The sequence below is a fragment of the Marmota monax genome, unplaced genomic scaffold (genome assembly GCF_021218885.2).
Source record: "Marmota monax isolate L192 unplaced genomic scaffold, Marmota_monax_Labrador192_F-V1.1 WCK01_AAM20220418_F8-fsc00003, whole genome shotgun sequence".
NCBI classification, from domain to species: Eukaryota; Metazoa; Chordata; class Mammalia; order Rodentia; family Sciuridae; genus Marmota; species Marmota monax.
Window position 1 is genome coordinate 31642496 of NW_026694084.1, and position 26785 is coordinate 31669280.

Below are 26785 nucleotides of genomic sequence, written 5' to 3' on the forward strand. Positions count from 1 at the left end.
GGTGGAGAATCAAGGGGCAAAACTCTGAACTCCTCCCCATCTAACTCAGGTGGTTTTGCTCAACTGAGTTGCAAACAAAGATGTCAGGCAGATTTGGAAGGAGGACTGCTAGAGACAGTGTTTGAAATCCCTTCCTTGGGAGCCATTTCAACCAGACATACGGGAGTTTGCAAAAAGGAGGACGGGATTCCCAGGGAGGTTCCTCCCAGACAGCCTCTCCATGGATAATCCATGACTTAGGGAAGGGCAGTGTCCCTGAGCAGAAAACACCTTAACTGGCCAGCCTGCTAGAGAGTGGGGACCACCACAGTTAGCGGTGTCCACTATGGTTTAGCCAAAGGAATCCTAACCTTCCCCACTTTCTTCCCTTCCAACACAGTGTATCACTGGGAAATCCCATGCTCCTTCTATTTCCGACATATATGAACAGAAGTTCCCTACTGGTCTTGGCTCATGACCCTCTGGGGTGTGCTGGAACCTTCTGTGAGACCCTTAGGAGTTTCTTGGGCAAGTCCTGCAGTGAGCTGTTTTCTTTGCCTTTGGTTCTATGATGTCTCCCATAAGAACTTAAGGGGAAACAGAGAGGAATCTTCTGACCTGAATGTTTTTATTTTATTTTATTTTTTTAAATATTTTTTAGTTTTCAATGGACTTTTATTTTTTATTTACTTATATGCGGTGCTGAGAATCGAACCCAGTGCCTCACACATGCTAGGCAAGGGCTCTACCACTGAGCCACAACCCCAGCACCCCCGACCTGAATGTTTTTAGATGGTTAAAATGAGGAACAAGAGTGTCAAGCTTTTCGCATAAAGGGTGATATCCCCAGATTCTGGGATGACTTTAATTAAAAAAAACACAACTTAAGTGATGAGATGTCAATGCACAAGATTTACAGAAATGGTCAGAATGAAAGAAATTTGCAGTGAATATTTTGGCAAACTTCCTTCATTCTGTGTGTATGTGTGTTTGTTTGTTTTTTAACCCCATATATAATATCAGTTCTGGACTTTTCATTTTTATTTTATATTTAAATGACAAATAAATTGTCAAATGGTACCTCATCATTCTCTCCCATCTTCTTAGAAATATAAATTGCTGGAGGGGGTAGTGCATAATTTTAGAGCAGAAAATACGTGCCAGATGTCTCTTATACGAAGCTGTCCCGCCCAAGGACATATGCCTTAGTCATTAGGATGTGTTCTAAATATTACTGCAAAGCCTGGGAGTGATGGGCCTGAACCTCACTTATACTTAACTGCTGGCATCCCGCTTTGTCTCTGTGTCTCGTGCTCCTATTTCCATTGATGTGGAGGAAGCACCAATTAGATAACATTCCATTATTAGTGCGCCAGGCACAAGTCAGAGGAGGCAGGGACCCGCCTTCTCACCCAGAAACAGCGTGAAGCCTGCCTGGCTGAGGGTCCGGGGCCTCCCTGGGCTTTGCTTTTGACGTTCTCCAGCACACCCTATAAACATGTCTAAGGCTGTCCTGTTGGGTCTGTTTATTCAAACTATATTGTCCGGGGTAGAGAAAAGGGAAATCTAGCTGGACCCTGGAGATGATGACAGGGAGGGAGAGAGGGGCAAAAAAGGCCAAATGGGGAAAACAGGAAACAGGCCAGTGCAGAGAGCAAAACTACTCCAAGTCAGGAAGCAGGACCTCTGAGGCTCTAATCTCCGCCGTGCAGCTGGGGAGCAGCACAGGTTGCACCGTCAGTGGCCACCTCGGTGGGCTCTGGGATCACCTGTGAAATCAGCACTTATCTTTAGTCTCCAGAGGAAAGAATGTTCTTTATTTCTGTTCTTCTTCTGCATGACTGGACACTCTCCATGTGTAAGGTCTCAATCTTAAGGCCACCTGCTACTTCCTGACCTCTCTAGCTAATGAGTAATGTCCCCAATTCCGTTACTCTAGTCTCTATTTTTTATTTCCAGCATAGCTCTTATTTGTAATGGCTTAGTAACCATTGGATTTCTATCATAGTTGTTGACATTACTGTTATTTTACTTATTTGTGACCTTCCCCTTAATGCCAGAGTCTGTGAGTGCCATGAGGGTAGGAACACATCTCTCTTGCCTCTACCTATTGCAGGTATTTAACGTATCTAAGGCCTATAAGAGATCCTCAGCTACTTATTAATAATGTCCATTAATCAGATGGTATAGATGACATGTGAAAAAAAGAATTAGTAATGTTTGCCTTTTCCTTCAAGATATACTAAACATAGGATTTTGAAAAATACATTCTTAAACATAAAGTCATGGCCACTGATAAATACTAAATAAAATATGTAAAAATCTCAGATGTCTCAGAGAATTTACTTCAAGGAACTCCCACTGTATTAATTTTGGAAGCACTTTTAATATTACATGTTCCAAATATGAATAAATTAGTGTCCTCTTACTACTTTTAACACCGTTCTTAAAACATCGTCTAAATGGAAGCCGTTTTGTGCTGATAAATTACATGCTGGATTGTAATTCCTGCTTGGACTAAAACAGGCTTAATTCCCTTCCTTTCTCAACATACAATTCACAAAGAGTTAATTATTCTCCTGGAGCAACTATATCCTTCTCGATCACCAATTAGGATGAGAGCTATACATTACCATCATAAAAGAGGAAATGTTGCCTGCGCCAGGAGGAAATTTGGAAAGGAAATGTTATTGGAGAAATTATTTTGAAAGGTGAAATGAAGGAGGAAAGAGAAAGAAAAAGAAACATTCGACACTGGAAATGAAGTCATTCAGCCCATCCAAACAACCTCTGCTCGGGAGGCAGAGGAGGCAGGACAGAGGGGGTTCCACAGACTGAAGCACGAGATGCTCAAAAGATCCTTTAGTAAGTCGGGGGCTTGGACCATGGCCTTCGACCAGCAGTCAGGTCCGGGGCCTTCTGATTTTAATTTTTCTCACTTGGAACATGGGGAAATTAACTTTCCTTCAAAGGGCGATTGTGAGATGAGGTGAGATTGTACATGTGAAGGCACCAAATCCAGCTGTTGCTATCCCCTCCCTCCCATCCCCCAGCCCCACCCAGACTCACAGCCAGAATAAAGCCAGGCTCAATTCTGCCTCAGTACAGAAACCAAAAAGCAAACACTATTAACTCAAACATAGAGCTTGGGATTAGAAATCCAAAAAGTGCTATCTCATCCCCTGAAATTGCAATTTTTTACTTAGAGTGAATATTTCCAAAACTCAACTTCAGCCAACCCACTGTTGAAGAGTTAACTTTCCTCTGATTATAGCTCTTGAAAATTGTCAGAGCTATGAGTTTAATTATTTTTTATTGTCTCTTATATATTAAATAAGGTTGAATTCACATTCAGCCATAAAAATATGTATATATGTATCCAAGTAGTGTATGTACACTCTGTGTGTGTATATATATATATATATATACATATGTATATAATATACATAATATTATGAATATGTTATATATACAATATAATTACAGGTAATGTGTTTATATAATATGTATATATGCAAAGTTCGACATTTATCGTGTGTGTGTGTGTTTATATGTGTGCTAAACCTTTCCTGATAGTTGGTTTCCTTGGGAAGAACTTCCCACCCTTGTAGCAGAGACTAGAATCTCCAGAACCACTTAATTGAAGACTTAGTGGCCACCCATTCTGACTGTGTGGAAAATGTCCCATCCATCACAATTACAGGGTATTTGAACTGGTTTCCCAAATTCGGGTTTCAGATGGAGTTTCCTGATGCCAAAATCAAGCCCTCAAGGATTAAGTGAGGAAGACAGGGGTTGGTGGGTGTTGTCTGTGGGACTGTAGCATTGATCCTGCCAGTTATAGTCTGCTTTCTATTGAGGTAACAGAATATCTGAGATGGGATAACTCACAAAGAGTTTTATTTTGGCTCATGATTCTGGAACTCCAAGAGCTGGGTACCACCATCCGCTTTTTTTCTGATGAGGGCCTCCTGGTGGAAGGACATGCAGACACAGACAGAAAAGAATCAGGTATGCGAGAGTCAGGGAGGTGCCTGGGCACTTATAACAACCTCCTCTCAGGAGAACTAAACATTCCCATAAGAGCAAATCCAAATCCAATCTCACAAGAAAGACATTAATCCATTACTGACTGTTACCTGCACTACCTCTCAGTACCGCTGTGCTGGTGATCAAATCTCAGCAAAAGATTTGGCAGTGACAAACCACAGCTAAACCATAGCTCTGCCAAAACATTCACTTTTTAGGCTACATTAACAAAGGTCTTCAGTCTAAGGCAAGAGAGGAATTGAGCCCAAAGGAATGGGCAGTAGGAAGGCCGTTTTTTTCAGACGCCAGTCTTTAAAAGGGTAGGGCTATTCAAGGAGGCAGGGCCTTCACTACTTATTTGCTGATAAATACTACAGGAATCCAGTTGTGCTTCTGAAGGAGAAGGAGCCAATGGAGACATGGTCACTGACTTCAAATATTTGACAGACAGTTGGGAGGAAGAGGGATTAAGCTTTACCTGACCTAAGAAAAGCAACACTTGCTTTAATGGCCAGGAAACATAAGTACACATAGATTTGCATTTTCAAAAGTAGAAAGGCTCTTCTAACTGCTAAATTAAATGACAACAAAATAGTAGCCTTGTTAGATAGTTTTCTATCTCCAAAAATATGTGAGGTGGGTTGGGACTGATGGAATGCATTTCTGGGATATAAGATCCCTGCCAGGATTTCTCTGAAGAACAAATAGAGAGTCAGGGGCCAGGCATGTGGCACATGCCTCTAATCCCAACGACTCAGGAAGCAGGGGCAAGAGGATCACAAATTCAAGACCAGCCTCAGCAACTTAGCAAGGCCTTAAGCAACTTAACAGACCCTGTTTCAAAATAAATATAATACTAATAAAATGGGCTGAGGACGTAATTCAGTGGTAAAGCCCTTTTGAGTTCAATCCCCAGTACCCCTCCAAAAAAATTAAGAAAAAATTGGAGAGTCAGAAAAGTTTTCCAATGCTAATACTTTCATTTAATATTTCAATGATACATCAGAAATGTATACATTACTAGGTGTCATGCAAAGTTTTAATACATGTATAAATTACATAATGTTCAAATCAGGTTAAACATATCCATCTCTTCCCTTGATAATTCTTGTCTCATTTCTGAGCAGAACAGAGATAACAAATAAAGTAGAAAGGGCATATGACTAGAATTCCTAAAATCATAAGACCCAGCAATCCCACTACTGGCATATATCCCAAAGAATGAAATCAAATATATCAAAGAGACATCTGCACCCCAGGTTTATTGCAGCACTCTTCATAGTAGACAAGATTTGAAAGCAATCTAAGTACCCATAAACTGATGAACAGGTAAAGAAAATATGATATATATACACAAAGGAATATTACTCAGCCTTAAAAAGAAGAAAATACTGTCATTAGCAATGATATAGATCAACCAGGAAGACTCATGCCAAGTGAAATAAGCCAAGCACAGAAAGACAAATACCATGTGGTTTTACTTACATATGGGATCAAAAAACATTGAATCTGCAGTAGAGATTAGAATGGTTGTTTCCAGAGAATACAAGATGAGAGTTGGAGGATAATGGAAAGATGTTGACCAAAGAGTACAAAGCTTCAGTTAGACAGGAGAAATAATATTTGAAGATCTACTTTATAGCATAGTGATTATAGTTTATAAAAATATATATTTCAAAATTGCTTAGAAATAAATTTTCTCACTACAAAAAATAATAACTACAGGAGGTGATAGATATGTTACTTAATATAATCATTCTACAGTATATATATTTATCAAAACATCACACTGTACTCCATGCATATATGTAATTTTATGTCAATTACAAATAAAATTTTCAAAAAATATATATAAATGAAGAGTAAACCATGTAGCTCTTGAGCTAGACATGAGAATCCAATCTGAAACAAATGGTATATTGTGTCCATCATTACACAGATCTGGGACTAGGCTGAATGCTCACAGAACATACTGGAGGAGATATTTGGCAACCAAAAAGGCCAATTGGCATTTTCTAAGGGGAAAGAACAGTGGAGGAGCCTTAGGCCAAAGCCACAGAGTTTCTGCAGGGTCTGAGGCCATGCTAGATCCAAGAGTTTGCTCAATCTGAGCAGCTCTTGAGGACCCACAGGCAGACTTTGACTCAGGGAGCACTTCCTGAATTCCAGAGCACTGGAAACGCAATGTGCTGCCACATCCCACCCAACCACAAGGGATGCCCAGCTACACGCAGCAGTCAGGAAAGATGCCCAGATTGAGATGCTGCATCCAATAAGCTCCTGCCCAGAAGGAATCTGTAGACACAGAGCAACTTTGAGCAGTCGCCTGGTAAAAGAGCACACTGAGCTAAGGTGCCTGATCTCCCCAGTGACATCATTCAGAAGCACATAACTCATGCTTGCAACACTTATTCAAGAGAGACCAGCTACACTTGGTGGAGACAGTCTCGGAAAGTGAAGTGACCCAAGGGTTTAGGAAAGCCAGCTGTTTCCACTTCTGAAAATAAAAATAACCCAATTCAAAATGATGCAAAGTTTGAAGTTTAACAAACACATCTGAACATGTGAAGGCATCTGTGAGCTCTAGATAGTGTGTGGTCTTTATGGTGGGAATGGTGTTCTTGGTTTAGTATTACTTATTCCTGATTGGTTCTTTAGCTTTGTGTTGCTCTGACAAAATTACCTGACAAGAACAATCAAAAGGAGGAAAAATTTGTTTTGGCTCACAGTTTCAGAGGTTCAGTGCGTGATCAGCCGACTGTTGTTCTGGGCCCAAAATAAGGCAGAACATCATGGTAGAAAGGTGTGGCTAAGGAAAGTGGCTCACCTCCTGCAGCCAGGAAGCAGAGAGAGGGAAGGGGAAGGGGCCACAGGAAGATGCACCCTTGCAGGGCATGTCCCAGTGACCCATATTCTCTAGCCATGTCCCACTGGCCTACAGCTACCCTCAGTCAGTCCATTCAAACTAGGATAGACTGATTAGATGACAGCGCTCACAATCCAATCATTTTACCTGTGAGTATTCCTGCATCAACGTAAGAGCTTTTGTGGGACACCTCATAACCATCCATAACCCCTGGCAAATCGTATTTTGAGATCAGATGATGTGGTAGAAAGTGAAGTTGGAAGTTTGGAGATCTGGATTGAAGTACCAGGTCTACATTTCAATGTGTATGAGTCACCCAGCCTCTGAACACATGCAAGACAGGAAGAGGGAATGAGTACTAGTCTTTCCAAACACAGGGGGGCTGTTCTTGCAAGAGGGCATTTCTGGCAAGTGCTGAGCTGTGAGCATCAATCAGTATAGGGCCTGGGCTTACCATGGTGCCTAAGGACTTTAGAAAAAAGGAAGACAGTGATAGAAAGGAGACAGAAACCTGGGTGTGGTGACATGTTTCAGTGTGACTCGGAGACCAGTGATAGAAGCTTGAACTAAGCAACTGGTACATTCTCTGGGAGATAGAACATAAAGACGGAAGCTAGTGGTGGAGATAGTGCAGGACTTGAACAAGGAAGTCAGGAGCAGACCAGGAAGGAAGGAGGGAAGAGACGACTTATTCTGTGCCAGGCTCTGTGTCACCTGTTCTCTGCTTTCCCTTGACTCAACCGCTCCCTGTACTTTTGTTGGGCTCAGTCTTGTCCATCTTGGAAGACTAACAACAAGTATCTCCACACCTCAAAATCGTGGCTGCCTCCTCCACCTGGCCTGGCATTTCATCTGGTTGACTCCTCAACCCACGTCTGCCTTTCTCAGCAGAATCTGAGTTCCAGGGGCGGCACGTTGCATGCTATTCCATTTTGGAGCCTCCATGCCTAGGACGCAGCCTAGCACATAGGAAGAGCCTAGTAGTTACTTCTGAATGGAACAAATAGCCTCATATGGTCCCCACAACAACGCTGAGCAGGGCAGTCAAGTAGGGCAAGAAAACAATAGGTGCCCCCAAAGTCTGAGATCTGGTAAGGTAACATGGGGGAACACTGATCACGCCCGTGGGCTGAGGGCCCTTGTAGGACATCAGACCAGAAGACGTGAACGCCCGTCTGATGAACCTGGGCTGGCTGATGAGGATGCCTGGGAAACTACATGCAAGCACAGATCCTGAGGGTGTTCCCAAGTCGGAAGGGCCAGACGCTTCCCAAATCCTCACTTCAGAAGTGACATCTCACTTTTGCTCTAGAAAAGGTGGTCATCCTCAGTGGTCAATCCTCATTGACCACTTCATCCTTATTCAGTTCTTCACCAACTCCTGTCATCGTGTCCTGCTAAATACTTCCTGCATTCATCAATTTCTCTGTCTCCACTATTACTATTCTTAATGAGTACATGGACCACTGTCAGAGACGCCCGATTTGTCAACCAAATGCTACACTCCTTTTTGCTTTTGCAGCCATATTGATCTTTTTAGACAAAAATATAACTTATCATTTAGCCCTGAATGAAATCTTCCATGAGGCCTCCCACAGCTCTTGGAACAAAAGACTCAACTTTAAACTCTACAACATGCTCTAAAGTTTCCCTCTTGGTCTGCACCCTACTGGCCTCTCAGGGTTCCTTCCTGTGCACCAGCCACTTGGGCCTGTCTTTTATCATTCAAGTGCCACGTGCTCCTTCTGGCCTCAGGGGCTTGGTACAAGCTATTCCTTCTGCCTGAGTACCTCCCATTTCTTACCTACGTTCACCTACTTGACTTCTACTTAACTTTTAAAATTCAGCTCAGACAAGTTTAGATTCTGCCATGAACATATTCCTAGCACCCTGAACATTTCTTTACCATGGTTTATTATTGTATATTTATTTGTGTGGTTAATTGGTTGATGGCTGCCTGTCCTCCACTCTCTTAAAATGGAAACTCACATTAGCTTTCCTCTATCCACAGTGCCCAGCCCAGTGTCTTGACCAATAATGGATGTTCAGTACACATGTATTAAATAAGTACAAGAATAGACCAGCATATGAAGAATTTGATCCAGGAATCTCAATTATTGTAATGCTAAGGGATTTACAGATCTGGGGGAAATTATCTAAAAATTTCATTCAAAGCTGAGAAGCCATGAGTATAGGGAAATGGCTTACTCCTTAGCACTTCCTATGTACAAGCTCATGGGTGCATCTATGAGAAATGTCCTACATATCCAGGGTCCACAACAGGCCTTCTGCACTCAGTGCAGGAGGTACATTCTCTACACACCACTGGAGTGGCCAGTACCGCTGGCTTCTTGCTGTGCCAGGTCATTTCTAGGTTCCCCTCAGTCTAGTTCCATTCAGTTATTTTCTGAGCACTTTCTCCAGCTAAGCAACCATAGGCTCAATATTAAGTCTGTCCTGCCTTTAAGGGGAACTCAGTGTATAAGGCAAGGTACCCGTGAACCCAGGTCACTGGGCTCAAGTGTAAGAGAGGTATTGACTAATACATGTGGTCTTACATGAGCCCAGTGGAAGGAGTGGGTGAGTGAGTGGGATGGATTCCAGGAGGAAATGTGGCTTGAACAGATTTTCTGGGGTGAGTTAGAGTTTGTCAGACTTTTAAGGAGATAGGGAGGACATACACAGAAGCAAAAATTGCATTTTGCTAATGTAATAGTGAGGATCCTGGATGGGGTTCACTACGTTTGGAGAGCAACCAATAACTGTGTGGCAGAAGCAGGAGGCTTGAGAAAAGTGACACTGGAGAAGCCGAGGAGTCACAAGGCATCTGACCTTCCTTTGAAAGTCATGTCTTTTCTTGTCTCCTGCCATTCTAAATTCAAGTTTACCCTCCTCAGGTCATTAAACCCAGCTCTTTCTCACGTCCCTTGTCTACTCCCTAGACCCTGAGTCCAGTGTTGCACTTCCTGCTTGGCCTATTTCACAGGCAGGAGACTGAACATCCTGCAAGAACCCATCTTGCTGAGATTTTTCCTGGCAGATTTACTTCCAGCATGATTGTTGCAAGAATTTGTCTAACGGAATGAATGATCAACCTTGAGTAAAAAGGATTATGAAAAACTTAATAGCACTGTAGCAACGTGGTTGTTAATGAAATACAGTTGGCTGCCCCCACCATTTGGCACCAACCGACCCAACACTGTCAACATCACAATACGATATTTGTTCCCAATTATTTTATGGCAACAACTGAAATACAATATGGTATTAATCATATTTATTATAAGTATCAATTTGAGAAATTTCTGACATGCCAGAAGATGAATAGGTTTATTATGAAAAGCAATTCTGCTTGGTGCATGCGACTGCCTCTGTGTAATAAATAGCCTCCGTAGGAATTTTTTTAAGAAATAAAGCAAAAAAAGGGTACGGAAAACAAAAGCGAAGCATCAGATTCCTTCAAATGCCTGCTGTGCTCATGGGTCAAGCAACACCAGGGGACCTCTGCCCTTAGCGCTCCAGCAGGTTGTACGAAGCTGGTGGGACGTCCCCGGTTCTCATAAGACAAGTGAGGGAGGTTTTCTGTCTGGGGCTCCAAGAGAAAGAGACTGTGGAGGTCCAGGACGCTTTCTTCTATCATCCTCCAAACCTCTCCTCTTCCAGCATCATCCCACAGGCACTGTTGTAGGGACTGCAAAGATGCTGTTGTTCCTTCAAAAAAAAATTACTCCCTCCCTCCGTGGACTGCTATTGCAATGTCTCCTTATCAGAAAGTTCCATCTGGCTAGTCCATGAAAAAGACACACTAGCCCCACAAGCCCTGTAGTTCTCATTTCTCCTAGCTCTCTATGTCTATGTGTACTTCTTCTAATTTCCCTCTGCTAGGCTGTAAACCGAAAGAGAGCAGAAAGTTCATTTTTATTCTCTGTCCTGCACATGCATGTCTGGCCCCTAGCAGTGGAACATAAGAAATGAGTGGAACAATGAGCATCAAGTGGAGGGCTGAATGAATCCATCAATCCATCAGTTGAGGAGCCGATGTCTTCAAACTAGAGTTGAACCATCTCGCCTCTTTGAAATATTTTTCGAGAAATATTTCTCACTTTCATGCTCGTTCATGACCCCTTATACTGCAGTCCTGCTGTAGTCCCTCCTCGTTTGGGGCTTTGTCAATAGCTTGCCAACCTGTTGCTCCCCTATAGCCCCTTCAATCCATTCTCATTATTGTCACCAAAGTAACTTTGAGAAGAAATCACTTTACCTCCTTGCTTCTCAGCACCACCAGTTGCAATCCTGAATTTGCTAAGTCCAGGATGAAGCTCAAGTCTTCTGTGTGACAGGCACAAGGCTTCAGGATGTGGAACTTGCCTGGTTTTCCAGCTTCATCTCCTGCCTCCCCTCAGGCACACTCAGGAGCTGAGGTTGTTGAGGAGGTGTCCTCAGTTCATCCTGTCCTCTCCTGCCCTTGGCCCTGCCCGTGGATGTCTTTTCCTACTGCCCATCTGAAAGCTATGACTGCAATACCAACTTGCCACTGTTTACTTCCATTTGTATTCAAGAAAGTCCTCCCCTGGTCCCCCCTCTGTGCTTCTGTCTTCATGGTTTTTCTGCTGTTTTGCTCTATTGTTCTCCTTAACCTTATCATGTGACTGGAGCAGAAAGAGAGGGAAAAAAAAATGAGTTCATGGAAAGATGTTGGGGAATCCAGATTTGTGTGGAACTTACTGTAAAAACATGCAATGAGATCTACTTCCAAAGAGACCCATTGAAACTTACTGGAGAAATAATAAGGAGGGATTTCAAACAAAGGCTGATCAAAAGTCACCTGCAATTTTGAGGATAGGGTCACAAGTAGACAAAATATTTCCCAGCTGTAAAGGAGTTTGCCCATTGTCTAGACTTAGGAAAGGACTATTGAATGGAAGAAGCAGCTGAAGGTCTCTGAAGCCTAAAACAGTAGGTGGAGAATTTATTTTCTTGAAAGCAGGATCTGTCAGATAATGCAGCTAGTCTCACAAGAGAGCTGTAATAATTCCCCTGTTTATCTCCACAATTCACATCAAGGGTCACTGATCCAGGGAGGATGGCCCTTTGTCCAGAAGCTAACAAGTCCTTTCCTCTATGCCCAGTAACTTTTATATTTTATTAAAGTACATGCCACAGCATGTGACATTTCTTTGCTCACATGGTGTTTCTCCACCTAGAGCATGGGTCTTAGTTCACTCACCCTGTGTTCCTACTATGTGCATGTCATCAGAGCCTTAGTAAGTATTCAGGAGATATAGATCAAAGTTTGAAAAACAAAAGAAAGCAAGCTCATCCAGTGTTATACTACATTGAACTCTTCTGAAACTTTGGCATTCCTTTACTTTATCATTAGCAGAATGAGCTATGAAAACTGTAATGAATAAAATACGAACCCTTCATTGCTGTGGTCTGAATGTCTGTGAACAACTCTAAATTCATACATTGACATCCTGACCTTCAAAGGGATAGGATTAGGAAATGGATCTTTGGAGAGGTGATAAGAATCATGAGGGTGGAGTCCTTGTGAATGGGAATTAATGTCCTTAAAGGAGATTGTAAAGAGCTGGCTAGGACACCTGTTCTGCTACTTGAGGACACAGCAAGAAGGTGGCAATATGTAAATCAATGGATGTGTAACTGATGTGATTCTGCAATCTGTATATGGGGTAAAAATGGGAGCTCATAACCCACTTGAATCAAAGTGTGAAATATGATATATTAAGAACTATGTAATGTTTTGAACAACCAACAATAAAAAATTAAAAAAAAAAAAAAGAAGGTGCCATTCGATGAACCAGGACATAGAATGTACTGGTGCCTTGATCTTGGACTTCCCAGAGCTAGGACTTTGGGAAATGTGTTTATATTGTTTGTAATATATCATGTTTCAGGTGTTTTGTTAAAGTGGCCCAAACAGACAAGATAGTAATAAAACCCAGGGAAGGGTGGGAAAGAAAGTTTCTGTGAGTAACTATATCAAAGTCACATGCTAGTAGCAGAAATATTGGCCCATAAAACAGAAATAACCTGGCATATAATAGGAAATCAATTAATCAATCAGCTAATCAATTAGTCTACTAAAAGCTGAAGACAGAAATTGACACAAACACTGAGATTGATATGCTATGGGTCCTTAAGGAGACCCTGTTAACTGCTCACTCTTTTCCTATTAGACTAAATAAGCCTGTTTTGATTATCATAGATAGGACTATCAATAAAAATATATTTTGTAGGCTGGGGGTTTAGCTCAGAGGTAAAGTGCTTACCTAGCATGGGTGAGACCCTGGGTTTGATCCCCAGCATTACAAAAAAAAAAAGTAAAACCTAAAAAGTGAAACATTTGGCTTTATTTAGTCACCTCACCCATGACCCCAGATTGTACCTTTCTACACTGCTATTATAAGGAAGGACAATTTCCAACATCACTACTCCTCTCTGATTTTTTTTTTCAGTAAGTATTCTAATACTTAACTTCAGTTTTTAAAAAGGTCGGTAGAAAATCATAGGTCTACATTGTTTCTTTGAACTACTTTGTTTGGCAGAATTTAGTTTGCATACACTTAAGTATTTGTTTGTTTGTTTGTTTGTTTTTGTGATTGCCCGAGATTTAACCCAGGTCTTTGCATGGACTAGGCAAGTGCTCTACCACTGGGCTGTGTCCCCAGCCCTGAAATCACCTTTTAACTACAGCTTTTGTTACATGGGATTTTTACAACCTTATTTTCTCTGCTTATACAAATGGCTTTTGATCCTTAAAAGGGCAGGGCTGTATTTCTCTTCAAACATTTTAAATCACTAAAAACAATTTGTTTTAGTAATAATGAAGGAATTGCATTTTATTCATCACACTTAAGAAATGGGAGGTCCAACAGCCAGATGCTAAAAAACATATTGAATTGTTTCTTCTTGTTCTAGTATCTAGACACTTGACAGGTCAACAAAGGAGCCTAGATTGCATGCTGAAAATAGAAACAATAAAAGTGACAATAAACATGTTATTTTGTATTTGCAAAGCACTTCCACAAATGTCCACCAATGTCTTTACTTCTGATTTTATTCTTAAAATGAGAAGGAAGCAAATCATTCTGGAATTCAGGATTTAACTTGAAATATAGGCATGGTCATTCTAACTAGGGGGAAAGAGCACAACCCAGCCCTTGAATCTTTGTTGATGAGTTAGTAGCACAGAGTAGAGAGGGTTGCAATTAGCAGGAGAAACTATTGTCCTCCATCCTTTGTTAATAAACAGGAAGTGACATTCCTACAGCAAGTTCCAGAACTTGCCTGACTCTGGTCTAAAGTCAAGTCCATATGAGAAATTCCTATAAGAAAAAGTAAGAAATAAACATAAGCATCGTTTTATGGCAAGGCAAAATAAAAGAGGAAGATAAACATAACAAGACTACAAAATTATATCCAAATATATATTTGGGAGCTAGGCTGTATGATCTTCAGGATATTGGAACTTGGAGTTTCCTGTTGCATAGGCACAAACAATTCACTTGCTTTTATCCCACTTCTCAAAAAAGCAAAACAAATGGGGTTTAGGCCCCAAAGAAAGAATTTTTAGCTAGAATCAGTGGTACTATAGGAAAGCAAATAGGAAGCTATTTGAAAGGACACATTTTTTTCAAAAGAGAGGGTAACGCATTGCCTCTAAAGGGCAACTCAGGTCAGGACAAGTGCCATCTTCCCAGCTGACTGCAAGATACATACGGGCAGTTCTTTTAGTCTTAGTTCTTACCTGCTGTGGCTACAGAAGGTAATGCATCTTTAAAACAGATTCGGTGAGAAGTGCCTCTCAGAGCCCCAGACTAGAACAGGGACAGGATGGAGAGGTAATAGACACAAAGACTCCTGGCAGTGGGCTCATGCCCAATCAACTTCACCAGCTGGTACTCCTCATTCCTAGCTCTATGTTATAAGAGGGAGTTCCTGGGGCTGCGTGACAGTACGAGGGCCTGGGAGAGGCCCACCTGCTGTAGCTAGCAGAACACTGAACTGAGGGTCAAAATTGCAGGTTCTCATCTGAGATGTGATACAGCTAGTCCAAGTCAAATATCACATCTAGGCCTCAGTTTCATCATCTAAGATGAAAAGAAAACTAGGGAAATTAGATTGGATTAGGTTTCAGCAAACTATATCCTGCTGGCAAAATCTGGCCCACAGCCTGTTTCTGCATAAAGTTTTATTGAAACTCAGCCAGGCCTGTTCATTTGCATACTGTCTGTGGCTGTTTTATGCCACAATGGCAAAGCTGAGCAGTTGCAATGCAGATAGGTCTGTAAACAGAAAGTATTTACAGATGGTACTTAATAGAAGAAGTTCATTGATTAGTACCAGAAGAATTCATGGTCAAAATGATTCTCTAAAAGATTAGGCATCTGTTATGGTTTGGATGTGAGGTTCCCCGGCAAAAGCTCACATGTGAGACAATGCAAGAAGGTTCAGAGGAAAAATAATTGGATTGTAAGAGTCTCAACTCAATCAGTTATTTAATCCCCTGTTAAGGATTAACCGAGTGGTAACTGAGTGGTAGGGTGTGGCTGGAGGAGGTTGGAATTGGAGCATGGCTTTGGGTATCTATTTGCATCTGGTGAGTGGATTCTCTCCACTTCCTGATCACGGTGATGTGATCTGCTTCCTTCTGTCACTCTCTCCCACCAGGATGTTCAGTGTCACCTAGAGAGCCCTGATGAATGGAGCTGGCAATCTATGGACTAAAACCTCTGAAACTGTGAGCCTCGAAACAAACTTTTTCTCCTTTTACATGGCTCTGGTCAGATCTTTAATCACAGCAGTGAAATAATTGACTAAAACAGAATCTGAGTTTTCATTGTGACCACACAATATGAAACACATTCTAGAACATGACACATGACTCAGTAGGTAAAGCTATCCATGTCACTTCTCAAATGCAAAATTCATTCACCTGAAAACATAGCAATTTTTCAAGTTTCTTATCATGTCTGAGTTTGGTATAAAGAAGTGTGGGGGGTAGGGAAAGAAAGTGCCCTGAGCATTTTAGGTTTATTTCACTTTCATTATGAGACCACTGAGGCTTTTCTTGAACAAGAGAGAGAGAGCGTGAAATAGAATAAGGCATCCAAATCAATAGATTAAATTTATTGAAGGGATGAGTAATTGGAGTAATGTTACAGCATATCAAGCAGATTATTTAGATAGCAAATGCGTTTCCAGTTTGATCAGGTCAATTTGCAGGCCATCAAAATGTACACAGAGAAATAGTAGGTTTGATCCAAGTGCTTTTTGCATTAGAATGCAGTCCTTTGCTCTCCGTAGCTATTTAAATCCCATCCCTGTGTTCAGAGGAAGAATAGAAACCGAGATGAGGGAGGAAGTAGTGAGATCACACTGTAATTGCTTTCATAGATAACAACAACAGAAGCCTTTCACACATGCTAACATGTCATATTGTATTTACAATATGAAAATACCCTAGACAGAGTCAAGATTATATATAAGGAAGGAAATCAAAAAAGTCTTAGAGTGCATCTAGGGAAGTGGTTGCCAAACAGAGCCAGGCATCAGGACTACCAACCTAACCTGTGCTGCAGGTCACCTGAAGCATGCTCTCTGGTGGAGCCTGGACACTTAGGTCTTGAACCTGATTGTAGGGGATCTGCTGCACAGCCAGAATTGGGAGCCGTCTGTGGAATTCAATCCCTTATTGACTCATTGAACTTGTACCACATGTCCCACCACTTCGCTTCTTATCTCCAGCTCATCTTTTCTCAGAAAAGAGGACCACGTCCCTACAATGGCTTTTCAGGGATCATTGGTGATGACCCTTTCACCTAGATATCTCTAGCCAGCCCCCATGCTCCTCCTCAAACACACCAAGTACCCTCCTGCATGGGCAACTGTGGGTTTTTATATCATTTCCTGATTTGCTCTTCTCCAATATCTATAGAAATCACTTTTCTACTCCATCCAAATTCTGTTCAGAAGTTACCTCAACATTTATTTTCTTCTTAGCACTTGCCATCACCTATCATCTCATATACTCGGAGTAATGCTACAGAATATCAAGCAGATTATTTAGATAGTAAGTGAGTTTCGGGGCCTAGTGCTAAGCTTGTTTGTCACTGTCTGTTTTCTGAATTCTTTTTGTAAGCTCTGCATGAGGAAAGAAAAGCTGTATTTATTCATAGGCATATCACCAGCATCTATATCTAGCCCATCCTAAATACTCAGTATATAAATAACTAAATATTGCCTTCTGGACTGACAGACCAGTGTGATCATGGAAAGTGGAGCTATGTAAAGAGCTCTGACATAAGACAGATCTGGCTTCAATCCTTCGTGCATGGTGTTGAGTAAGCTACTGATCCTGGCTGAGGGTCATTTTCCTGTGTGTCCAGTGGGGGCACGGACATTGGAGGACCATCGTGAGAATTGTATGGAGCAAGCCAATAAAAGCTCCTTAGGGAAGCAAGGCCAAAGTGGACCTTAGGCTTGGGTTCCTCCACTGGGAACTCCAAGGGCTACGACATTGATTGGAGCCAGAAGTCTACTCAAGTTTCTTCACCCTGAAGGAGCGGGAGCTTGTGTAATACTTATTGGTGCCCTTTTGAACCACATTTCATTAATATATTGTGTAACAGGAGTTTCCTCTGGCCAACATGCATGGGGCCTAGTGCTAAGTGGGATGTGCCCAGAGGACAGAGGAAATCCCTGGTTGCACTGCTGGGTCCCCTTCATGCCTCGGCCCTCAAGGGACTGACTGGGAACATCCAAGTCACTCACCCCATGGAATAGCTGGGACCAATCAACAAACATTCTCCTGTGGACACATGGAACAGCAATGTTCTTTGTCCACCAAGGTGAGATTTAGGGTTTGTAATTTTGCAGAAGAAAGGAGAAAAAAGCATTGACGATTCTACTGAAAATGTATATTCTCGGGGGGTTGGCTACTCACTTTCACAATCTGGCCACAGATTTATTGAATCCTGTCAATCTATAAATAGGATTATTTCCCTATTTTCCAGAGGAGAAAACAAGGCTTAGCAAGGTATGGTATATGAAAATAGCTTGTAGCTGTTTAACAAATAAACTTGCAAATGTCCCCAAGGACCTTACCTTGTCCTAAGACCTGATTTTGACTCTTACTAATTCGGTGATTCCTTGTTGTGTGTTTGTGTTCTACTTTGTGTAACATAACAGCAATAATGATCTTTACCCATGGAATGTATTGAGATTAAAAATAAGCTGTTGAAGGTAAAGCACTTGGTCCTGTGATTTATTGTATATGTTCAATAAATGTTGGCTATTATTGTTAATAACACTGTTAATAAGGTAACACAACCAGAGGCAGAGCCAAGATTCTGACTCTGGGCCATCTAACTCCAAGCTGCTTCTTTTCTTTAGCACCACATTGGGCCACAGCATGGATCTTCTAATCCGAGGAATTTACATTACTAAAGAGCATGAACTGCCTCCATAGGGCCTTCCAAACACAAGACTCTGTAATTCCAGTGGGGGAGTTGAGCAGCCTATTCTGAGAGGTCCGCAGGAAAGGAAGTCTGGAACCTTCCCTGGAAACACATCCCCTTGCGGCACCTCCCTACTCTGCAGGATGTGGAGGCCCTCTGGCCTCCATGGACGCCATCCTCCCATACAATTGGTTCCCCTCACAATTAGTTTCTGGCACCATCATCAAAGTGAGCTCTCTCCAAGGACATGGAACAGGATGAAAAACAAATCTTGCATCGTAAACTCCAAGTGCAATCAGGGTGGGCACAGCAAAGGAGGAAGGTTATGTTGTGGGAATCAGGGGTCAGCAATGGAAGACAGCCTGCTGCCTGCCTCTGCTGGGAGATTTGTGGGGCTGGACCCTTGTCCGCTTCTGCCCCCAAACCTTCCATGACAGAGCAGTGTCTAAGAAGCAAAGCTCCTTAACATTTCACCTGAAATTTGGATCATTTTTCTCCAAGTCATAGCAAAGAAGTGAACTGGCTCCTTCTATGCAGAAAAGTATCAGGTTTATCCCATAAAATCATTAGAGCAACTGTGGTTTTCCCTCATCTCCCGACAGCCTGGATGAGGAGAAGGAGCCAAAAGACACAGCATCTCTCTTCCAATGAATACGCAACTTCAAAGAAGAAAGTGGCCACTGTTAAGGAGGTGAAGTCATAGCCTCAGCAAACCTTTGAAGCTGGAGGAGAAGATGTAAATTAAGTGCAGACAAGCAGAGTATAAAAATAAAATCCTTGAAGGGAAAGCAAATGTCCTCTGCAATGGGTGTGAAAGTAAAGGAAGTTGGCCAAGGCAAGGAGGAGATAAACAGGATTACATGATGTAATCACGCTATGACAAGGCAAATTAGATGAGAAGTCGAGGGAAAATACATGCAAGTTGTAAATTGTCTATTTTATCTGAGAACTTGGAAGAATCAAAGTCGAAACAAAGTTAATTTTCTCAATATTCAGCTCATTATAAACCCTCACGGGGACAGGAAACATGCTTTTATTTGCTGTTTCTGCAGTTGTGTTGTTTGGTATGTGACAAGCCTATGGGGTTCTATAATCTCACGTAGGGCCACATGCCAAATGTCATTCCCCAAGCACTTTGTAGTTGTCTTTTTTCCCCCTATTTCTTCTCTTCATTTAATAATTCATCTACGTATTCATTCATTCCATAAACTGATTTTGTGCCTGCAATGCACAAGGCACTTTATAAGATTCTGGATAATGAAGATGAACACCCAGGGTCCCTACCCTTAAAGACCCACAGCCTATGCAAAACCTCATTTGATTGGCATCGAGAGTATACAGTAGAGTTAGTTTCTGGTAAAAGGAAGCAAATGATTCCAAAGGGAGACAGAGTGTATGAGTTTAAATTGTCCCCTCCCCAAGTTCGTGCCTAGCCGGACCCTCAAGCGATGAATGTATGTGGAAATAGGGTCTTTGCCAATGTAAGGAATGAGATCATAGATGATGAAGACAGGATGCAAACCCAGTGACAGGAGTCATTATCAGAAGAGGAGAGAGTGCACAAACACACACACACACAGAAAAGACCATGTGACAATGGAAGCAGAGATTAGACTGATGTGACCACCAAGCAAGGAGCTCCAAGAATCCCCAGGAGGCACCAAAATATGGAAGAGGCTCGGGGGTCCTTTTCACTGGAGCCTTTAGAAGGATCATGGCCATGCTGACACCGTAGTTTCAGACTTCTGGTCTCTAGAGCTATGAGAGAATGAATTTATTTTCTTTCTTTCTTTTTTTCTTTTTTTTTATTTGTAGTACTTCAAGTACCACCTGATTTGTGGTACTTTATTTTGACTTACCTAAGAAAGTAACGTAGAAAAAAAGAGCATTAGAACTATCATGGTGAGAAAGAAGTTGCCCTAAGACATCTTTTGGTGCCGTCACATGTTTCTTAAGTCACTTTTGCTGTGGGGAACTACATTCTTCATTGCCTATCACAAGACTTTGCTGCGCGCATCAAAGGATGACTCATATCCAAAGTGGGCCTTTTGGGGACCCCTCCTGTAGCTTGGATCTTTATGCTAATGGCAGCTCCCTGCAGACACAGTCCCATTTACTTCCTTGATTCTAGGAGTTTCCTGGTTCTTGGGCTTCCTAAAACCCAGGGCTTTGGCTTCTCCATCATTTGCTTAAGTTAACTAAAAGCAATTGTTGCTTGTAACCAAGAATTCTAACACATACAGGGCCCAGGATAATTTTTCTTGTTGTTCTTTTACAGAGAACATGTTAATCTTCTCTGTTTACTTCCATCTTTTCTCTTTTCTATTTTTTATTTGCCCTACTGCAAGATAGTCTGTGCAATATGTATGGCTACTTTTGGCAATGAAGAAGACATTTCTATAAAAATTCCTCTCCTACAGGCTATGCTAGAAAGAATCAGTAGAATCTTCTGTCCTTTACCAACTCCACATATCAAACAATACCCATTTTTTTCAGATCCAAGAGGTACCTTGAAAAATGAAAAGGAGAAATAACACAATCGTTGATGTTTAATTAGCTGAGATTTAACTGAGGTATCATCAAGTGTGTGTAGTATAAATTTCAAGCAATCACTTAGCCTTCCTCAGCCACTGATCTCCTGGCTTGTTTCTCTCCTTCCCTGGACAGAAATAATAAAGGAATAAATGAGAACAGTCGTCTTTTCAGTCCTCTTGCCTTCATTAGCTTGCTGGGGTCTTCTGTCTAGATGATTCTCAGCTCAAGAAATGTCCCCCTCACCTCAAAAACAGAAGTGTCATCATCACACAATATGATTTCATTTCAACTTTGAACCACGTTTTGCCTTTTGAAGTTCACATGTTCATGTCTCTTTCTACAATGTATTTAAAATTGTTTAATGGGGAAAAAATACCTTGAGTCATTGAATGTTCATCTGTGTCTTTCTAAGTATGCATAAGCATTTTGCTCGGATATCTCCAGGTCCTCAAAGAAATTCTGAAACAGGTTTTCATTTGAGTGACTTAAGGATTTACTTTGATGACAGCCCAAACATTCTTGCAACAGAATAGTCAATCCTCCAGACCTGTTCATCTTGTGAATTGATTACTATTGTTCCTCCTCCAAAGCATCCACTATTGACTGTGCATCTCTCAACTGAATTTGAGTAAAACTGCCTTCTCATGGACATGACTTGATTCCCCATTTGACATCATCATTTCCACACCAGTACAACTGAGTTATCAGGGTTTGCTTGGACCAGGCTATTAACAAAATTAGTTTAAGTATTTTTTTATCTGGTGTGCAATTTACTTCAACTTTACTACTTGGAAATTTCCAGAAATAAGACATACGTAATATCAGTGTATCAGTCTATCAACTAGTTTAGAATTTCCTTCTTGGTGTTCTTCCAGCACTCCCATTATACCCTATACCTCTTTATGGTATTAGTTACCAAAATTGCCCCATGACAAGGATGACCATACAGTTTTATCATTTAAATTGTGCGTTAATCAGCTTTGCATCTCTGTGACCAAAAGAACTGACCAGAACAACTCAGAAGAGGAAAAATTCATTTTGGCTCATGGTTTCAGAGGTGCAGTCCATGGTTGGCTGACTCCTTTGCTCTGGGTCCAAGGTGATGCAGAATATCATGGCCGAAGGGTATGGCAGAGGAAACCTGATCAGCTCACAGCAGATGAGAGAGAGGCGATCCAGGGACAAGATATAGTCCCCAAAGGAATGTTGCCAGTGACCCACTTTCTCTGACCGTACCCCCCCTGCCTACAGTTGCCTTCCAGTGGTCCACTCAAATTACTAATCCTTCAAATGAAGTAATCTACTAAGGAGATTCTGACTCTAATCATCCAATCTTTTTCACTTCTGGACATTGCTGCCACACAAGCTTTTCAGGGGACATTCCAGACCCAGACCATAACACTGGAACACTTTGGGGAATGAAAGGAAAAATGTTAATAATTAATCTAGAACAGTGGAAACCGGCTGAGATGCTCCTTAGAAAACTAGGCCACTCTCATTTTAACCAATGCATTCATTTGGTTCCTCGTCCAGGCATGAAGCCTCACGCCGTGCTCAGTTCATTCCCTGCTCTGTCTCCAGCATCTTCCCAACACAGGGAAGGTCCTTCACTTCAGCAGTGGCCCTGTATCAAGGATATACAGATGAAATGGTCTTCCAAAGTCCTCTCATTGTAGCCACCAGCATATGACATACATGTTAGTATTTCATCATGAAGCTACTTGTCCAGCCACCCCTTTTTGCCTAGCCAACTGCTTGTCCTTCAAGACCTCTAAATCCAAATACGCGAGGGGACATTTTTGAAGCCCAGTATCACTCTATCCTTACATCTTTGTGTTCATCATGCTTCCTTATAGAATGAAATTCTATAAGAATTCCATAAGAATTCCTCATGGAATTCTTAACCTTTGAGCCTATAAGCTCCTCTGGACTTTCTTTGATTTTTACATGAGCATTTACGTTGGAACCTGCTACAGGATATGGAAATAATACTTGTTATTTAGATGAACAGACAGATTGATTCCTTAGTGGAAAAATGAACTAATTAGAATGAAAATGTAAAAATCCCTTACACCAACTTGCTGTTTAGTTTGCTTGATATTAATTATGTAGATATTTGGTAATATCTATATAGCCTGTGTCCTGCACACAGAGTCTAAAATAAACTTAGAGGCATTTCCACATATTAGCAAGGTAAAACTTATTATATTATATCATAAAAGACTTAATCTGATGCTAGTGTCACTAATGGCATGATGTGTTTAAAAGTGAGGACAGGGCTAATGTTCATATAAAAATCATCAGGTGGTATTTGTTGTGGTTAGTATTTTTTTATTCAATCTCAGGGGAGAACAAAAAAGAGTGATTAAGAGCCTAGAAAATAGAATTCATAAGAAAAGGTGAGAGCAATTGGAATTTTTTAGCCCACACGGAAAAAAAAATACATAGTCATTCAGTAAAACCTAATTTTCCAATATCAATTTGTACAAATGAGGGCATAATTTAAACTGACAGCTATATTTTCAATGAACATATGACCTACTATTCTTTATAAAATAAAAAAAGAAGAATCATTTAAATATTTTTTTTTCTTTTTGACCTTTTCATTTTTAGACTACTAAATATGCTGGGTCACGTCCCTCATGGAGGTGGAAGCAGCAGTTTATCAGATATGATCAAGGGGGTCCTGCCCCACCCTTCTCTTGTCCTGAATTTGCTAGTTTCTAAAATGAGGTGTCTATTCATTCTTTCAAGTTTGTTTGAGGGAAGTTTACTATATGCCAGGCTCTGCGCTAAGCATTAGGAACATAGAAGTCGTGACAGACAAGATGTTTGCATTTTTATGAGATGTTTCACTAAATCTCTCCCTACCAAGCTTAAAGATATCTGGAAATCTATTAGAAAGTCACATTCCCTGCCAAAGTACACATACTCAGAGGTTGGGGGAAGGAAAGCAGCAAATTTGGCTATTATCTGGATTTTTGCCCCCAATTATTGTTCAGATGGATCACCGTTCAAGGGTAAATGAGATGCAAATCTCAATTAATTAAAATTAATTTGTTTTAAAATATAAAGACAAAAGGAATTTTTTTAAAACTTAGGCTCAAAAAATATTAGAGCTAAGAAGTTTATAATATTAAGCTGAGAAAAGTTAATTGATATGCACAGGTTAACACAGTATGTTAGTAGCACATTCATGATCATAATTTAATCTTCTAAATATCTTCTAAGTCTTTATATTATCTAAGGACTATTATCTAGTGCTCCCACCCCCCATTTTGTTGGTAATCATATTCAGTTACTAATATTAACTATTAGTGTATTGTTGCTAATAATAGAACCTAGCTATAATGACTCAACACATAAAGGTTTATCCACACACACAACTCACGATAAACAGCTCATAGCTGCTATAATAGCTCCACAAAACCATCAGGGACCCAGGATTCTGTCATTCCACTTTACTTTTTTTCCTATGTAGCTGTAGTCATCAAGGTTACAAGAAGACATCGAGAGCTCCAGCTATCACATTATTTTTAATTAGGTATACTATTATGTGACATGTATTCAGTTTGGTACTAAATGGAAGAAAATGAATATTGGGTAGGCAAATTGTACTTGTATACCATATCATTATTAGCAGACAATTTCTCACGAGTGTCTTGCATTTCTACACATTACATATGCAGAGCTATGACCTCCTTTTGTCCTGGACTGGTTTTTCAAGACTGTTTGTATAGCTAATAGCCTTGGAAGCTAGAGGTAGCATTTCTCTTCATAGCAGAAGATCTGGTTAATGTCTGGTATGATATGGTTGATTTCTCTCTCTGGGACAAGGTTAGTATGTCCCCACCCATTATAAAAAAACTCAGTTTCCCTAACCTCTGGGTTCCCTTCCTATAACCACCTACCGTCTGCACGGGCATCGCACAACCCTCTCCGTGTCACCTGTGGAAACTAAGGCTCTGGGCAAGGGCTTGAGGAAATGCTGTTAGTTGGTTACTGTGACCATTGCCAGTAGACAGCTAGCTGTCTGTCTCTACTCAGAAGTCTCCTGTCTTCTGCCGGCCTCCCAGCGCGTGTGGCAGGCCAACTTGTTAGCTTGCAAGGAAAATAAAAATCTCAGACCTTCCCAGTTCTTGACAATCACTCAGAACTCGCTTTGTATGATAAAATATCTGAGGTATTTAATGCCAAGTCATTTAGAACATAGTGCGGGGGGGGGGCATATGTACATAAATAAATTTAAAGATGAAGAAGTGAAAGTCAGGGCACTGAGGGACAGTCCCAGCTCTGTCACCAAGGAGCCCTGCAACCTTCAGCATCACTGACCCTCCCTGCCCCCACCTCGTAGCGTCCTTGTTTACTCTCTAACCCACTGTCCTCTGGCTTGGGGCCTTGTCACTCCTCAGAAACTGTTCTTCCAGGGTCTCTAGTGACCTACCAGCTGGCACAGCCAAGTGACCCTTTTCACTCCTTATCTTGTTCCTTGCTGCTCTGCTGACATTTAACTCCCCAAACTGTTGACTCCCTTGCCTGTAGGGAAATCTTTCACTGATGTCCTCCAGGAAACTCTCTCTTGGTCTCTTCTTTATTTCCTCACCCTCAAATGCTCTTCTCGGCTGTGAGTGCCCATCCTCTCCTCTGCCTAGCCCTCCTCTCACTCAGAGTAAAGCCTATGCTTATTAAAAGACAGCTTAATTACCATTCATGTGCTGATGACTTTTAATCTGTTTCAAGCCCAGATTGTTCCCTTGAACACACCAAACCTACATTTTTGACACCCTTTCCACCACAATTCACTATTTTCCACCACAATTCACTATTTCTACCTGCGTGTCCCATTAGGACTTCAAATACATGTGTTTGAAGGCAAACTCAACATTTACTTTCCTTTCTTCTTAAAACTAGTGAACCTGGAATCCATCTCTTGGCTAATGGCATCATGGTCCGTGGTGTTTTTCTTGTCATAAATCTTAAAGCTCTATGGTCAACATTGTCATCTGTGCTCTCATAACTCTTTTATCAATAGCTCCCAAATCCTATCCTTTTCCCCTTCCCACTGGATTTACACTAATTCAGGCTCTGGTTTTCTCTTGCTTCAGCTCCACCTTCAAATGTGTCTCCTGGATGTGCTCTATTGGATCGTAATTTCCTAAAAGCCACCTGTGGATGAAAATCTCATAGTGCTACTACCCTGCTTGGCTGCACAGCTGCCCCAGTTGAAAACCCACATTAGCTTCTCTCAGTCAGAACAGGAGGAACCCCAAACTCTCTAGCACCAGGTACAAGTTCCCCTAAGCTGCTGCGGCTTCAGCGCCACCTCCCATGTCTCTCTCTCCCCCAACCCATGCCCCAGCCATAATAACCACTCACAGAATTCCACCATGTGCCCTGTCAAGGCAGACCAGGGTCTTCTTCCGGATTCACTGTTGCCTCAAACCTTATTCACTTTCAACACTGAATAATCTTTTGTCTTTCAGAACTAGCTTCACTTTCTCTGATTCTGGAGATTTACCTCTAATCATCCAGCCCTCCGTGCCAGGACTGGCTCATTACTCCTGTCCTCATGCTCCTCTCTCTTCCTGGAAGACACTTTTTCTTACAACTATCAGGGCACACTGGGCTTACTTGATTATAGGCCTGAACCACAAATAAAAAATGTGACCTCTGTTTACCCAGTCTAGGGCACAAATCCAGGCACACAGCAGAGACTCAAGAGAAGTACATGGCAAAAAAGCTAAAAAAAAAAAAAAACAATCAAGAATACCAAAAAAAGGAGAAAAAAAGGCAGTCCTTGAAGTGGGAGGGAAGAAGGGACAAAATTACCTTCTTTGCAGTTCACCTCAAATAAACCCTGCAGTATTCTTAGGCAATGTTCACCCTCCTGAGT

The 26785-nt window shown here is 41.4% G+C and overlaps 1 long non-coding RNA gene across 2 annotated transcripts in view; it reads right to left on the reverse strand.

Moving 5' to 3' along the window:
• LOC124106794 (uncharacterized) overlaps nt 1–26551 on the reverse strand; it is a 105507-nt gene extending 78956 nt beyond the window's left edge. Inside the window, exon 1 of one of the 2 annotated variants that reach the window (XR_006856162.2) lies at nt 26269–26551. This is a non-coding gene — a long non-coding RNA (uncharacterized LOC124106794). The remainder of the gene's footprint in view (nt 1–26268) is intronic. The other variant, XR_009228687.1, reaches the window with a different exon arrangement.
• Between the last annotated feature and the right edge of the window lie 234 nt (nt 26552–26785).